Below are 18,581 nucleotides of genomic sequence, written 5' to 3'. Positions count from 1 at the left end.
TTTTTTTTTTTTTTTTTTTTTTTTTTTTTTTTTTTTTTTTTTTTGTTGTGTGTGTGTGAAAAGTCGAGTACAGACAGTGTTTGGTAAGTTCTTAAATACTACGAGAAACTTAACTTTCAATAAGTCGTATTTATGATAAAGGATGCCTTGTAAAGTCTTTCAGCTTACTGAAACGTCCTTGCTTTATAATGTGTTTGACACTTCTTTTTTTTATTTTCTGGAGTGTGTTAGGGAAGGTACTTCTACGTTTCCCGAAATAATAGCACTACTTACAAATTCAGAGTAGAATACTGAAGTTTTTTTTTGGGGGGGGGGAGAAGCAATTTTCTTGAATACCTATTTATATCTCACCATGAATTCCATTGTCTGGAGAAAATTAACTTTCTATATCTTTAAACCCAATAAATCGGTCATAAATATTTCCACTCTCTTGTAAGCTTTCCAAAGAACGACTCTGATTATTGACCCTGTTACGTATTAGTTTCAAATGGTCTAAAATTGAGTTAACTGATAATTATAAATTTAGTAGTTAAATTGTACTTTGGATTTAATATTTAAATATATGCCGATATATAATCAATGTATAATGTATGCCAACAAGATTGAAACGGTTTTCTTTTTAAACACAAGTTTTAATATACACACAACAATACAATTTACAATAACAGTTATTACAAACAATGACTTGTAAACAGTTTCACTAATTTACAAGCAATATAGTCTTCTTTCTACTCTGGAACTTTCCTAATATTTTGTTGAGGGTTAACGATGAGCGAGTTCATTACGAGTTGACGTAGGTACGATTCTCTTAATAGGGAAGCTAGCTAGCTTTGTCCTTCGTTATTTATTAGCCACACACACCGAGTTTTCCACCGTGAGGTTATGTAATGTTTTCGTAAAAATACTAATGTCCTATGAGAATCCACTGAATTTAAATGAGTTGTAATGTTCGAACTTTGTAAATGCTTCTGGTCAAATATCTGAAGTTTTCCGATTGAGCGATATAACAATCCGTTATAGCTTTCGAAGTTTGTAGCACACTGACTATAGCAAACTAATAATGGATACTCTTTTTCGGCGCGTCGCGTTGGTTATATTTATAGATGTGTGGAGGCATTCTAGAAATTTCAGTTTTACGTATCAATACTGAGCTACATTTAAGCGTTTACATGTATACACATTGTTGATTCTTACTTTCGAGAATCTTCTACAACTCTGGAGAATAGGCGGGAGTTTTGCAATACATATTTAACAGTATAAGCTATGCATGTTTTTAAATATAAATTTATTTAAACAAAGGTTGATATTAAAATAAATATATAATAACAAATTCGTTAACTCTGAGTGTATGGGTTGAAACAAGCAGAACTGCACTCGGAAGAACACCCTTAGGATGATGGACAGTGAAGTTGTTGGTGCTAAGCACATCTAAGACTAAATTGGTCGAGAATCCCCATAATGTTGAAGTTGATACTGTTTACACCACACGGTAACTTTCTCCAGAATCCTGAAAAAGTGCTTTAAGACCTTTGGGGAAATTATTTTTGTTCAAAACTTGCATGCATTGCACTCTTTCAAAGTAATCTATTTCAACTTATTTCGGGTGTTTTAGTACTCTAACTACAATCCAAGAATAGATCAAAAACAGTTCTCAAGAAATTCTTTCATAAACACAAGTTTAAAGACATGGTCGCTATCCTACTATTTTTGAAACTTTATACGAAATATGAAGAAACTTCGTCCAATTAATACTACATGGAGATCATTTTACCAACATTTCTTCTAAACATTTTTGTGTTCCTGTAATTTTAATAAACTTAATTTTAAGAATAAATCTTGTCTTAAACCTATATTCAAACTCGAAATATCGATACAAAGTATTTATCTTGTATTTTTAGGGAGAAAGACTTTTAACCACATTCATCTTAAAGATCATGCTTATGTAGGAAGATACACAGATGGAGTCGATTTATCTGAACTAGGCAAGATGGCTCTAGACTGGTATCGTTCTATTCCGTGTAAGTGTCTTTAAGGCCCAATTTTATTAGTTCTTATGATGTAAGTAGCCTTTAGCTTTATTTTCTATAGTTTTTTTAACTGACGTATTTATTAAGACATGCTAATTACAATACACTTATTTTTAGTTCGACAAAATAATCAATGTTATGGAATGTGAGTTTAGCTTTTATAACATCTTTGAATATCTATATACTAAAACTCATTGTTTGTTTGTCTGTAATTAAATACAGCAAAAACGGCGCACAATATGAGAATAAATATACATAGAACATGAGAAATGAGAATAGAAATAGAATAAAATAAGTTTCGTTAAAATCTGGCCATGGGTTAGAGTTAACGTTATTTTTCGGGTCACTTTTATGAAAATTTCTAGCACAAGTAATTTTTCATCACTACCAATCGTTCTCTTTACGAAACTTCTTCGTTCAAATCTATTTCCCTATTTCGTCAAAAGATGGCAACTTTAAGATGTTTATTATTAAACAACATGCAAGCTAATGTAATGTACGGGTGTGTGTGTGTGTGTGTGTGTGTGATATGTAAACCATAGTTATACATTAAAATACTTTTGCCAACTGCGTTGATCATTGAAAATGAATTTGACACTGTAATGTAATTTTCATAAGCTGTTTTGCTTTGTGAAGCATTAATTAGAAACAAACATGCTATTGAATGTAGCATTTAGGTGTTGTGCTGACTTACGAAAGTATTGCATACATGAATCTATTTATCTTCTATCTATATACTACTAAAACTCTAAGATTGTTTGCTTGTCTGTAATTAAATACAGTAAAAACGGCACAAAATAGTGGCATATTTGTAAGAATACAGTAACCCTGAAATGAGAATGAAATAGAATAACGCAGGTTTCATTAAAATCGGGCCACGGGTTACCGAGTTAGCGCCGTTTTTCGGGTCACTTTTATGAACATTTCTAGTATTAGTAATTTTACACCACACGACTGTTCTCGCTGATTACGAAACTTTGGTTCAAATCTATTTCCCTGTCAATGTTCCTATCTTTATTAAAAGGCACAAGATGACAAACAAGATATTGAAGAATTTCTCAATGCGCCTTGGTTATGGTAGGTAAGGAAATGACTACTTTCTCAGTCAAATCATTCACTGTGAGACAGAATTTTAATTTGGTGAATTTCATAGTGTATTGGTTATCAAGTTTTAGTGTTTCTTGCAGTAATTTGAGCAAGTAAGTATGAAATCTTTTTCTGAAATTGCCTTTTTTTTGTTTTTTTGATAGCAACTACGTTCTTATAAACCATGAATAACTTTACTATTATATGTTACTTCTTGTTTTCAATCAACTGTGAATAAGGTTTGTTCATCACAATACTTAAAAACTGACTTCACTTTTTTGAAAAATAAAATGGTTTTTCCTTTTACTCCCAATCAAATATCTTTACTTGAATTATGAAATATTGAAATATTTAATTAAATTATCTCAAAATAAACCTTCATTTTGGTGCAATATTGAAATTAGCTTATTCTTCATAACTTCTGAATAGTGGATGAACCGACGGGTCACGGGTGGTGTAGTATGAATTAAACCACAAATGGCAGTACCTTCAAATAATTCTTAAACTATAATCTTGGTCAGCCAGATATGGAAAGTTTCGCCTTCCTTATTGCAACAAATTTATTCTTGATATTAAAATTTAAGAATAGTTCGATGTATAGTAACTCCAAAATGGAAGTCATACTGGCGTGGAAACTAAAATCACGGCGATATTAAATGATATTAAATATTGAAAAGAACATCTTCCTATAGGTACTCTTGTAATAAATGGCGATGTAGAAATCGAAGGACCTGTCGAAGTTCGTGGATTGGTCGACGGAGGCGATCTCGCTAGCTTGTATAATGGAGCACTAAGGCTAGACACTCGTGAGATGCCTAATTTCTCAAGCTTTGTGTTTAAGGAACAAGTTCAGGTATATTTTAGTTTCAGCTTGGTTGCAGTTTTTAAATGCTGATATTAATATAAGAATATTGTAGATCTTTGTCGTCTTAAGGTTCACTTCACTGAAGTTGGCAAATTGACTACTTGATTAGCTATTAATTTCTTTGTCTATTCTGTTGGTCTAGACTCGAAACCTACAGTGTCTCGATATAAATGGAATGAACTTCTCTAAGGACGTAGTACTAAAACACGAAGATCAGGTAATAAGTGGACACAAGACCTTCGAGAAATTGGTATTGAATGCAAACTCTCATATAAAGGGATTACTTAATGATCTTGACTTAAGATTCCTGGTGCATGATACTCTTTACCAACGGTGATCAAACTATTCCATCTCACAAAGTAATAGAAGGTAACCTGGATGTCTATGCTTTAGAAATAGGTGGAAAATTAAACAACATTGATTTGAAAGATGCAGTTCTTCTGCACGAAGATAACGTTATAACTTCTCAGAAGACCTTTTCAGATATAGTTGTCGAAGGTTTGTTACAGGTCACTAGCATAACTATAGATGGATTAGTTGATGGCCTAAATCTCGAGGAATTAATAGAAGATACCATGACGTACGAAGGTAAGAATTAGACTTAATATAAACTTAATTCTAAGACAAACTGACAACCAGTTAATAATGTTGCGAATAAATAAATTTTTAAACAATAAATACCAAAGCTGCTGAATTTGAAATGTGAAGTTTAAACTCTTAACTGGAAAAAAAACTAATTTTTCTGATATTCAGTTTTAATAAGTAATGGCTTTGACACTTTCTAGATCCCCAGGTTGTTACTGGTTTAAAGACCGTAGTAGGCGATGTTATAATAATCGAAGGAAGTAACTTTCAAAGTGACAACTTCAGTGATGTGGACCTCAGTGAGATTTGGCGTGATGCTGTATTGTTTGACCCGCCCCAGACAATAACTGCAGATAAATCGTTTTTGGATAAAATAGACGTTAACAATCTTTGGTTTTATGGAACACTAGATGGAGTTTCAGATTGGGACATTAAGAATAACTGGATGCTTAAAGATGCAGACCAAATGGTTAATGCTGACCTTTACTTCAAAAAGGATGTTAATGTGAAATCTGATATTTATGTTCATGGTTAGGTAAACAATGTAAATATCATTCGGTTGAATAAAAGTATAGTAAAAGTGGACGAACCGTCTTTCATTATGGGCCATATTACTTTCAAAGACACTGTTATTGCTGAAAGTGACGTTACAGTACTAGGAAGTGTTCAAAATATAGATTTATCAGAAGAAGCTGTCTTAATAAATCGTTACAATGAGATCACTGGTCCTAAACTTTTCAGAAACGGATTCGTAGTTCATGGCGACCTGTGGTCAGAAGGTCTTATAGACGATGTATGGATACCAGATGTGTGTAATAGAACGGTTCTAATACACACTGACCAAGAAGTTGCAGGAATAACAACAGCAGTGGGTGATGTAATGTTTCAGTCAAATCTTAAAGTTGATGGATTGATAGATAACTTGGATATTGTATCCCTTAACCAAAGCTGCTGGAAGGTAGATGAAGATATCTATATTGCAGAACCGAAAAGTTTCGAAAGACTAACAATAGAAGGGGTAAGTGCAATATACCAAGCCTTTCTTACATACTCGTATTTATACCTTTTAAGCAACTGCTTCTATTAAGTTTAATGAACCTTAACTAGGTTGTGATGGGGGGGGGTGGCTCCAAAAAAGCTTAAGTATTACTGAAAACTAATTCTTGATAAAAATTAATTGTATACTAATGTTTTTTTTTCTTTGTTAATAGCCCGTTAATCTCCAAGGGACACTTGGAAATATTGATGTTATCACACTGAACCAAACTTACATGAGTATCAGTATTCCTCAAGAAATCCCTGCACGTGTCATTTTGGAATCTATGGAAGTTAAAGATTAGTTTGACAATTCAAATGTTCCCAGACTTTCTACGAAAAGTTCCAAATTAAAATTGTGCAGAGAGTACCTGAAACGTTATTGCATTGATTATGAAAGCTATTAACTCGAAGTTTTGAGAATTTGTTTACACAACTTTGCAAAGTGTTGTTGTATATTAGATGTAATAATATAACAAATCTTTAAATGTCGTCTTTTCTGGTCCTGTAGTAAATGGCCATCTAAAGTAGACATTTAGCTGGTAGTTTCTTAGCTCAACTAATCTTTTCTCTGAACTCGCAGGTTCGGTTTCGGCAAGGAACGTTTATACAGCCAATGAGGAAATAAATGGTGTAAATGTAAGAATATTGAACGAGACTGTGTTAAAAACAACTGGTGACCAAATAGTAACTGATACATACGAGTTTGAAAATGATTTGATATTTACTGGTAAGTTAACATTTTTCACTAATGTTAACCACCATTAGTCTTAATTGTAAACAAATTGCCATATTTATAGCAAAATATTACAAGACTACTGACTCCATGAATTGTACCTCTTCTAAAATTAATGTTAGTTACAAGTTTAATGTAACTTTTTTTTTGTCCCCTTGAGGGGCTCGATTGTGAAATAAAACAGGAAGTTTACTTTTTATATTCGTACTTTCCGGACAGGAGATGTTCACGTGTCTGGCACCGTGGATGGTATTAATGTTCCATCAGACTTGATGCTTCATAACACAACAAACTACATCACTGTTCCCAAAGTCTTTCAATCTAATATGAATGTATTGGGAGACATGAAGGTTGGTGAAGGAATCACGATACAAAAAGTAGATGTGTCTGAATGGGCAGCAAAGTCTGTTTATAAGACTGGACACTTTGATATATTTGGAGAGAAGAGATTTTCCTTAATTAAAGCACCAGCAATCTGGTAAGAAATGATATACTATAAACTGTTTAACCTAGAAACTGGTGATACTTCAGTAAACGTTTTGAAGATAACTTTGTTACGAAGCTACCAAGTTAATGATTTGAAGTGAATTAATCAGTAACTAATCCATGATTTTATTTCAATATGTTTAATTTACTGAAAGGATGAATTCTTAATTAATGTAGTCTTATTTAAAAACTACATAATTAATTTCCCCCTCTTACTTAAGGGCCAGTCAGTTCATTGATGGTATCAAAGTATCTAAAGACTCCTTGTTGCTGACGGAAGGCGACCAGATCATTTCTGGCAACGTTTCTATAGTCGGAGACGTACATGCAGAGTGCGATATCGAAGTGGGTGGACTTGTTAATGGTATTGATCTCGTAGATTTCTGTAGACGAGTGGTAAGTTTCGTAGTTATGCCATTTATATCTTGAAGGCATGGTAACTATTTTATAAACTGATCTAAATTCAAACCAGGTGCAACAGTATATTGTACTATAGTTCTTACTAGTTTCGGCGAATACATTCATATTTGACTTCATCTAAAGTAGTCTCTGCCCCTGTGGTAAAAGCCCAAGTAATTCATGTGGTCAATGCCCTTGCTAAAATCTAAACCTATCACTCGCAATTATAGTAATAAATAACCATTTGCAAGAGTTTTTTTTTTTCTTTTTTAATACTGTTTAAGGGACGTTCACTACTGGCATATTAATGTAATTTTTATGTAACTTCTATTAGTAATTTTTTTATTCATACTAATTTAACTTTATTACCTAAAGCATCTCGCTTTAAGCTACGGTATTTTCAGATGCTGAAGGGAAGAAACAACACCATAACTGGGAGAAAGACCTTTAGAGCTCCATTGACGGTGAACTCCATGGTATCTCTGGGAAAAGTTGATGAAATAATTCCAGCTGAATTAAATGCAAAAATTAGGCAAATAAAGGACATCAGTAGTCTCCAAAGAAAGCTAGAAACCCAGGGAAAACGAATTTCCATAATGGAAGAAGCCTTTGCTAGTGAGTTTCGAAATTAAATATACCTTAAATATTGTCTTAAGATGGCATTAGCCTAAACTGCATTTACTGATCTTCAGTAAATAACATTTTCCTAATTCCAGATCAAGCCATCTCGTTAACCTATTATGAACTAGTTCATGGATTTAAAGTATTGAACTCCTACGCCTGGGGCTTTATAGGTTTACCGGATAATACTGATTTGCTGTTGCTAAGCGACAAAACTGAAGAAAATGGATGTTCTAATATATACTCTTACCATATGATTGGGACTGAACCGATCTTTGAAGAGAAAGAGGTTGGTAAACTTCCAGTACTCTAAAACTTGCGTTAATCTATATTCTAACTGTTAACTTTTGAACTTTAATCTGGGAATATTCTTTTTATAGATCTATCCAGCTGCATTTGCTACAGACATAGAATCCTTCCAATTTCAAGGGTATACATTTTTTGTGACTTCGAATTTCAATCCATGTTCCTACATTCTAAACGTCAGTTCTTCCATGGGTAAGTAAAACTGTAAATACTAAATCAAATTTCAGATTTCTTCCTAAAGAACTCAATTCAAAAACAGTGAATTATCAAATTATTCCCTAAACTTGTTACAGCTGCACCAAAAAGTATGTCTGCTGCCCAAATATTCCAATGGACTAGAGAAACTAGCTTTCGGTTATTCCAGACGCTGGCACTCTATCCTTCAAGTGGTGTGAATTATTTTGAACACGATGGTGTAGGATGCTTGGTATTCCTTATATACGTGATTCCTGGTCAACAAAAAAATGCTGAATCTCAAGTTTTCTGTGCAATAAATGCAAAAGATGGTTTCGAACACAGTGATACTCTCCATACGAAGAGTCCAAAAAAGGTAAGATGTGAGAGACTGTTTAAGTATCTAATCGTATATTTTGATGCTCAAATGACTTTTGCACAGGAAATGACATGGCTTTTAAATAATACTTAAACTGTCTAATGTACATAGTGCACTTAAATTCAGATGTGTATAATACGAACACTAACAGTAGTGACCCTGATCTCGTCTACTCTTGATATTTTTTTCAGGTGAGTACAGTTTTTCATCTCAACAAAACTATTCTGGCTGTTGCTAATGCATTTGATGTGGAACTGCAATCTTTCGAAAATAGTGTTGACATCTATTTCTGGAACTCTGAACAAATGAAGTTCGGTGATCCTATCCAAAGCATACAGACTACGTATGCTCGTTCTGTGCTACTCCTGTCTCATGAAACTGAGTATTCTGATGACTGTTTCTTGGTGATAGCAGAAGGAAAAATACCAATGCTAGAGTATACCCCTTTTGTGACTATATACAGGTATTGATGTATGTATTTGTACTGGATTAAATGTACGAGTTCTGGACGTAATATTCAAATTAATTTATGACATTCGCCCTCTGAATTTTTGAGAGCATAACTACTTTATTCTAAAACTCTCATAGCTTGTAACTGCACTGGTGTAAAATACTTGTGGGACTTCGATAAAATACAACTACGAAAAAAAACTAACATTGTTCATAATTTTTAAATTGCTGACTTTATTTCCAAGGACTTCAAATCAAAGGAATGCAAACTAGCGCTTAATTTCCTTTATGTAAATTAAGAGAAGGGAGTTAGACATGCTTAGTATTTAGCCAGTTTTAGTTAGCTTTCACATTAGAATCGGACACTTTATCTGTTCCTAAGAGTGTAGCTAGGTAGAATTATGTAATGGGTCTAATCTTCAGAACGTTCAACTTTTCAGATACGGTCTGTACAAGAAGTATCCATTTTATGATGTCCAGAAAATACCGGAAACTGGTGTACTTGATCTAGATTGGACAGTGCTTCCTTCGGGAGACCTACTCCTCTTTAAATTCGATGACGAGGAACCCACTTTGAGACTAGTAATGGCTGGAGACGGCTTAAATGGGTAATGAAGAAAAACTTATATTAAAGTTTTTCTTCATTACCCATTTAAGCCGTCTCCAGCCATTACTACTCCTCTTTATTTTAACAGATCAGACTGACAACGTGAAAATTTACCGGTTGATGGGAGTTTCAGGATTTGTAAAAGAGATAGAATTTGGAAGTGAAGGTATACCCTTCTTCAGTCTTTTTTTTTTCTTCTTTTCATTTTACTTTACCACTCTTAAATGAACAACCCTAAATTAACAAGGTAACTTTCGCACTTTGTTTTCACATAATTAATACCTGAAGCTAAAAGAGCCATTAATTTTATTTTTCTGTTTTTCTAATGGTAAAATTAAACTTCTATTTTTTTCAGGGGCTCGAACTTTAAAGGTATTTACCAGAAGATTAGACAGAAATGAAGAAGGCAATCACTACGTTGCTCTTGCTGGAGCTACAGCCTCTGAAGTGTATGACGATCGGCTAGAATTCCGACCTGCTCTTGTGCTGAAGTCTAGAATTAAAGGAAGACGACTTGTATATAATTAGTTATAAATTACTAGTAATATTTAACCCACATTTGTATGATATTTTATATATACTTTTACAATTTTTATATGCATTCTTGTTGTAAATGTAACCAATTTTTATTATAATATTAAAGCCTTATTATTTGAATTTTAAACTAACTTATTCTCGTCAAAGTCGTCTTGTTTACATGCGAACCTCTACATCCAGCTAAACTTCCAGAAGCTCGTTGCAGATCTTAAGTATACAATATCCATTTAATATCTTTAATCGAAATAAGGCAGTGAACTTTAAATTTCCACAATTCTTGGAGAACTGCTTTGTATAACTGCTATTCTATTAGTCTCTTTTATTTACGCATGGGAAAAGTTTTTTGACTTTTAATGACTTGGTATCTCTAAGCTACCTATATCAAACATTTAAATGCTCGTTTACAATATGCGACGAATTTCTAAAATACCTACACCAAGGAACATTGTTTTAGAGCGTTATACACTCCTCGGCAGATACTTTCGGTAGACCATAATAGTTACTTCTCACTTGTTAATTTTTTTTTCTATTGCAAAGTGTTATTTTCTACTTGGAGATGCAGCATCAATTCAACATTGGGTATAATATTACTTTTGAGTATACTCAAACTAACTCTAACCTCTCAATCAGCGTGAACTACTAAATAGATGCGAGTAGTTTCGGATGGAGTTAAACAACTTAAAATTACTTAAATAGATAAAAAAAAAATCATGTAGTTACTGTTCCATTTTTGACATGCGTATGGCCGACATGTAGCTACATTCAATTAAGGTTTTTCTCGTATAATTCAGACCCTTGCTCAAATAACACTAGTCAGAAGATAGTATTTCACTTTTTAGATGTTACTGATATTAAATCGGTCTTAAATACTACATAATACGGCTTGAAATATTTCTTATTGGCTAATAATATTGTGGGGTTAGTGGCAATATCATGGGAGTTGCATCTTATCAAGTCTAAATCAATCGAAAACTGTTAATGACTAAGAATGCATATGTAGTAATCGGTTTCTATAAATCTCAAAGTATCTGCAAAATGCAGGTTAAGGGAAGTTAAGCGAAAAATCAATTTAACACTAACTATGGAGGGAAAACGACAAAAGTACAACTTAACCATTTTTTTAAACCTACAATCGCAGTGCTTTGTTACCTGACTAATTAGGCTTCTGGCTGATGGGATTGAAGAATTTCCAGAAGTATACGGAAACACCTAGCTTGTGTATTCCAGCGAAACGGTGCATCCCAAAAGTTACATACTTAAACTACCGTTCTACATGTAATCCCAGGCCAGCTATTCAGCTCTTTGTAATGCCTTTTGAATAGGTACTTTCCAAGACATTCATACAAAAGCATAACTTTTACCTGTGTTTAAACATTATTCTTTATAACTGAAACATCGCGCTATATGGGTGTTATTAATTATGTGCAAGGAATTTTATAATCATTCCAGTAACGCTTCGTGTTTTGTATACTAGTTATTGAAGGGTGAAAGGCACGTATTTCAGTTATTGCAACCTCTTATTTAGGGGCGAATGCGTCCTAAACTCAAGTTATTGGTCAAGTTACGAAATTAACCAGTCTCAAAAAGTGGTAATATTTCCCTCGGGTACCTGGCATCACGCCACAACACTAACAAATATTAACGCACATTCCTATAAGATTTAATTATAAAATAATCTATTAAACTCGGAACCGAAATATATCGCAATTACAATACAATTAACAGTAAATTAACTTCTTGCATGATTTAACACTACGACTACAATTAAGTCACTAGCAGTAGACAGGTTTATAAAGACTTTAAGCGACGCACTAAAGATAAGTTAAACAAACTACAACAACAACAAAAAAGCTATAGTACAAAGTCATCACAAAATAAACTGTTTACAAGAAATTGGAGATCATTTACAATGTTTAATCATCGGCTTGAGGGTGTTTCTTGTGTAGGATTTCGTGGTGGTTTTCTTTCTATTTTTTCTGGCAGATTACTGTGTAGACACTCAAATGATGTTTTGTCCACAATGTTAATGACACATTTCCTATGTGTTGGGCTGAAATCTTTAGGTTTCATCGTAGTAGTCAACTCGTAAGTGCAGCACAGTGTCGGGTAATTTACAAACTTGTGGCTCAATGAACTAGTCGGGTTTATAAAGTAGATTTAACTGGTGGAAAGTCAGATGTGTAATAATACGCCAGTTGAAATCGGATGTAGTGCAGTGATATGCCTGGTATGATTTATAGCGAATGGGCTCGCCATCATGATGCCAGGGCACGTTTGTTACAAGTATTAGTTCACGTACTATCTATCTAGTTTGTATGGACCAACCCTAGTATCAGAACCATGATTGTGCTTGTAGATGGTAACAGTTAGCAAGTTCATTCCTCTCACATGCACATCAGTTCTTCTGTCATTGTTTGTCGTAAAACCAAAGCCCAGGGTCGAATGGGAAAAGTGGTGGGGGTAAAACCGTAAGATAATGCTTCAGATCAGCAACTTAAATTAGGCTTGTTACTTCACAAGTACTTTTCAATTATTCTAACCTCGTAATCTGTATGCTCACAAATAAGTAAAATCCTGCTTGATTAGGGAAATAAAATTCGTAAGGATATTTGTGTAGTCCACATGGAAAAGTGTTTTTAACATTAAAAGCAAATGTAGTTAATATAAAATTCGTGTATAAGGACTACCTGTCATAGGTCTCCTAGTGGGATAGTGACAAGTCTACGGTCTTACAATACTAAAATCGGGTCTCCGATTCCTTGTGGAGGACAAAGTAGATAGCCCAATGTGGCTTTGCACCTGAATCAAACAAACATTTTTTTATAGATCTAATATAAAGACTAAACATTTAGTAATATCCACGAGGTCCAAAAGTAGTTGATGTATCAACCAAAAGTTTTTCTAAATCATTATGATTTGAAAACAATATGTAAACTACACTTCCTTTTATTTTGAATCACTAAGTGATCATATAATGATTTTACTTTACGAGACTATGTCACTTAACCTGTGAACATCTCGTATACTAAAATGGCAAGATATTCTTTCACCTCATTGTCAGGTGGTTAGGGCACTCGACTTGCAATCTGCGGGTCGTGGGTTCGAATCCCCATCCCACCAAACATGCTCGCCCTTTCAGCCGTGGGGGCGTTATAATGTGATGGTCAATTCCACTATTCGTTGGTAAAAGAGTAGTCCAAGAGTTGGCGGTGGGTGGTGATGACTAGCTGCCTTCCCTCTAGTCTTACACTGCTAAATTAGAGACAGCAACATCAAATCACGTTGAATCCATGCACCTGTATATATGGTGTAACCATTTGACCATGTGAGTTGCACTAGGGCTGCCTGGAATTGCCCAGCAAAACACTCTTCAACTCATATTCCCCAAAACAGATAGAGAACACCAACTATGGTTTAACCATGGCTGGTGAAGGCTCTAGGTCCAAGCAATCGCCTCTTCTAGTCCTTGCCATGTTATAAAACAGTAATCTGACTAGCACCATAAATCTAACATAGTCCTGGAAAGTAACCTGCCATGATAGCCTGGTTTATAAACATTTTTGTACCTAAAAAGTCAACAGAAAAATAAGCATCTTCAAAATAAAATCTGAATTAAGACTTACTACGGTCACATCACCAATATTATTCTTTTTTATTTAATTTATGGTACTCTTGTTCAGTGGTATCTAGCAAATAACGTGTCAAGTATCTTTAAAATGCAGGTTCAAGACTGTTAGTGAAGACTAACTTGAAGGTAATGGAAACAGATGTGTAACTTGAAACAAAAACCCATTATTAAGCACACAAACACTGCATTTTTTTATTTAATAGGCCAGGCTTCTTCTTCTGTTAGTCTGGATGCTGTGGTTGACAAGAGCAAAAGATATGAAGATCAGATACAGACTAGCATAACTCAGAGAGAGTAGTCACCGCAGGTGTTGAGCGGCACGCTACCAGAGGGCGACACGTGTGTCGACCTTAGGCAATAGGGAAGGGGTTAAGACGATTACACCATAGTTGCACGTTGCATGGCATGGCAGACTTCAGACAATGGGAAGGAGGATAGAGACGATGACGTCATAGTTTCACGAAGTGGGTACTAGAGACCGCGTTACTAGGGATGACGTCATAGTCCTACAAAATGATGGGGTATTGCTAGTTCTCATGATTGACAGAAGTTGTCTGCTGCCAGAGAGCACATTGCTAGGCGTAACATCATAATTCGAGTGTTACACAACAGAGAGTGTGTAGCTAGGACAGTGAAGTGGCATCAGGGGGTACATTGGTATGAATCACACAAATAGATCAACGTGCCATAAACTTTATAGTAACAACCAAAGTCTTAAAACTGATAATTTAATCTAATTTGCACAACGTTGTATTTACAGTTTAAATACGTTTTACAAAGGTAGATGATGTTTCTATAGGTGGGTTGTACTACTAAAGATATTGTTTGTATAGTCTAATTGTGTTACTAGACGGATTGTATTACTAAAGTTCTATTGGCGTATTGTATTTGTTTGAAAAAGGTAGGCAGTGTTTCTATAAGGGACAGTATTACTATACTTCCATAGTACCGCATACAGATTTTAACTTGTCCCAACTTACGTTTATATTTGTCATTTATATGTTTAACTGTATTACATGTGTTTCTATAAGTGGATATGTCACCAATACATTTAACTTACAGCTGAAAAGTTTGTATCATACCTAAAGTTTCATTTTTATAATTAACAAACGAGACAGCTGATTGTGTTTTATGATTTAGTACACTTTTAGCGTATTGTAGTATAGTTTTTGCTTCTATAGTTGACTTGCATAACATAATTTTTACAATTATCGTCCTGAAAAGGACATATATTTAAATATCTAAATATCATGCAATAATTTAACATACAATTTTACAGTCTTACTTCTTGTAGATATTTTCAGAAATCTTTGTCTATAGCTTGTTTCTTGCTGGTTGAAACTATTTGCATATAAGCTAAAAGCTCGATAAACTCTGATTGTCAAAAATAATTATATACCAGTCTATGCAAGTAATATTCTTACCAATTGTTTCTGCAATACATTTCTATAGAATGATTTCTAGATACTTAATGACCAGTGTCACACATACAAACAGTGTGGGCTATTTCAACATATTACCAACACATTCTAGCTGATGGCAAGTTGAGATACTTGACCACTTGTATAAAACCGAGTGACGTGTTTGCTTAGAGCTAAAATAATTGATGCTTTCATTTCTACAAAATGGACAGAAGAAACAGAAATTATATTTCCATATCTTTCAAACTTCGCTTTATGTACTCTATAACATTTAATTCGTTAGCTTACCAAAGCATCAAATACGTTTTTGACAAATGAACATAGTTTTTAACCAAAGAAGAGTTGACAATCATAATCGTAAAAGTACCCTTAGTTATAATTCAAGTGATTATTTTTTGACTATTGCAAAACAGATATTTATCCACGTGGATTTTAAAGCTGTTACAGTAACACGAATTATGTTTTCACATAAAAGTTATACAAAACATCAGTTGTAATTCAGTATTCTATGTGAAACTTTTAATAAGACTGTTGTTACACATACTGAAACATTTATTCACGAAACTAAGTCTCACCAAAAAACAGTAGATAATAAATTGAATGTTTGCCATACTTTAACTTAACTAGTGATGGTCAGCTTTTGTATGTTACTGAATTTAAAAGTCAGTAAACATAGTCTGCTGGTTCTTTCACTGTACATAGTAACACAAAGCATCAACTATGTATTCACGATATTGTGTTTCTCAATATTCGAAAGGTCATGCACATTTCAGTTAGCATATAATTCTTGTATACTTTCTATTCAATTAGACACCATGAACTGATTAGTCATGTTTCTAACAAATGTGTTTAATCACCTAATACAAGATTCTGTATATATATGCAATCATTAATGTATATAAGTAAAATCACAAACTCTAAATAAGACTGATATCACACATACTGAAACATTTATTCACAAAACTAAGTAAAATCTCAGAGTTAACAAGCATCACAGATTTTGAAATAATGTTATGGAATCCTGTGATATATCATCTTTTACACTTATACAAAGAGCATCACATTTTATTATTAATTTTGTCAGTTACAATCAGTGTTCAATCTCAAATGTAAGATATTTTTTACAAGTACACTCGAAGCCTGACTAAAGACCAAAGGTCAGATAATTATGTGTCTAGTTTAACCCAGTGGCACAGCAGTATGTCTGCGGAGCAACTCTGTGAGCAAAGTTTGACCTTTGTTCATTTGTCACGTGCATCTGAATGGCCACTACTTGAGAAACAGCCTGTTCTATTGCCATGCAATATGTGAACATAGTGAAAACAAGAATTAATATATTTTGTCTGATATATAACAACACAGAACTCTGACTGTAGCTGTAAGAATTAGATTCTTCTCACATAGATATTGAGAATCTGTCAAAGAATGTGTTAACTACTGTAATGCTACCTCACTCTATCATTGGAACAATAAGTACTATGAATACCATAGTGAGCGTTTTCAATATGGTGACATATTTATATGCCTGTGATATCATGACAAAGGTATGATTTACAAAAAAAGACATATCCATCCTTTTACAATAGAACAGTTCATAAAGAGCATTCATATAAATTAACATAAAAACATGTCAGACATTCACTAATATGATTAGATTTATCTCCCTAGACTCATGCTCAAAAACCATGCTTATTATAATTAAGTTAGTATTATTCCTACCATATATAACATAATGTTAGAGTTTTAGTGTTTACATCTTAAAAGTCAACCACATTGTCATAAGCTTTATGAAGATTAGTAAAGATAAAGTCATAACACGTTATCACACGGCTCTCTCTTAAGCTACAGTCATAAAAAACCTATGTTTTTACATTAAGGAGTTAGCACTGTGTAGTATGAATGAGAAAATATTATCTACTTTTGAAGTAGTTTTGTGATCGATAAAAACGTTCTTTCGACAGTAAATAGGTGTACAACGTGAAACCTCTTGTCGCTGCACTTTCCATTTTCATTGGCAAAAAGAAAAAATGGCAGTCTCGAGGTTTCATGCTGAGATTGGCTAGATACGCGGTCAAGGATCTGCAAGCACCTCATTAGTAGATGATGCAGTTTTCCTTGTATAGTGTACAGAGTCACATTAAGTACAACAACTAATGTTAAACCTTCACTAAATATATAACGACTTTCTTGAGTTATGGGGCTGTCCGAATGCATGTTAATAAGACTGTAATCCTAACATTATGCAAATTAGATTTTATTACTAATTTTAAGACTTTAGTTGTTACTATAAAGCTGATGACAAGTTGATCTATCTGCGCAATTTTCATACCAATATGCCTTCTAGTGCCACTACGTTGCCCTAACAACACACTTTTGGTGTGTAGCACTCGAACTATGATGTCTCGCCTAGCAACACCCTTTCTAGTAGTAAACAACTTCCGTTGACATGGCGGCATGAGAACTTCTGACTGTCATGTCAAAAAACCCCTAGAAACACATTGACATAAGTTTATATGTAGAACATTAGCTGAAGTATAAACCTGTGGATTTGTGGGATGTCTTATTTTAGTAGCTACCATGAGCATGCCACCAGAGTGCGACACGGGTGTCGACCTCAAACAATAAGGGAAGAGGTAGAAGGATGACGTAATAGTTCCATGAGGGGGAATCAGAGGGCATGTTGCTAGAGATTACGAAGTGAAACCGGGGGTCCAAGTATGCAGATTTCTGTATTTTCTTTGGAATACGAATTTTTCAAGAAAACCACAAATAAACACATACATGTTAGCTTGAAACTGAAATACGAAGGTTGCAAAAAGTAGCTTTAACAATGTAAACTGATTAGCACATGTTTACGACTTTGAGACATTCACTCAACAGGGACGTGATCAATTACATGCAGAAGCTGTATGGAAATGAACAAAATACACCAGAAGTATATCTGAACAAAGATATGCTCTATATTAGTTATGGAAGGGTGAAATTCATAATTGTTTAAATTGTTAAACATATTAACTTGTAAATAAACCTTTCAAAAAGAATGAAGAGTACCAGTTTAAAATGTTTAATTGTAATTTAATTCTAAAATGTGTTAGGGTTTAGAAAAGAGCTTTATGAGTTGAATAAGATTTCATCTTTGATTGAGAAACGCTTTTTGGACGAGTTAACAGCCTTTAAAGGTGATTTTTATCCACTACAAATGGGAGCTGGCGTCGCGCCACAGGCACCAAGTTTAACAC

The 18,581-nt window shown here is 33.9% G+C and overlaps 1 pseudogene; it reads left to right on the top strand.

Annotated features, from left to right (window-relative positions):
- The window catches only part of LOC106474759, an 18,308-nt pseudogene extending 8,024 nt beyond the window's left edge, over positions 1-10,284 (top strand).
- Positions 10,285-18,581: the final 8,297 nt, after the last annotated feature.

The sequence above is a fragment of the Limulus polyphemus genome, unplaced genomic scaffold (genome assembly GCF_000517525.1).
Source record: "Limulus polyphemus unplaced genomic scaffold, Limulus_polyphemus-2.1.2 Scaffold6, whole genome shotgun sequence".
Lineage (NCBI taxonomy): Eukaryota > Metazoa > Arthropoda > Merostomata > Xiphosura > Limulidae > Limulus > Limulus polyphemus.
The sequence above is the reverse complement of the archived record's forward strand: the minus strand, read 5'-3'. Positions and strand labels throughout refer to the sequence as shown.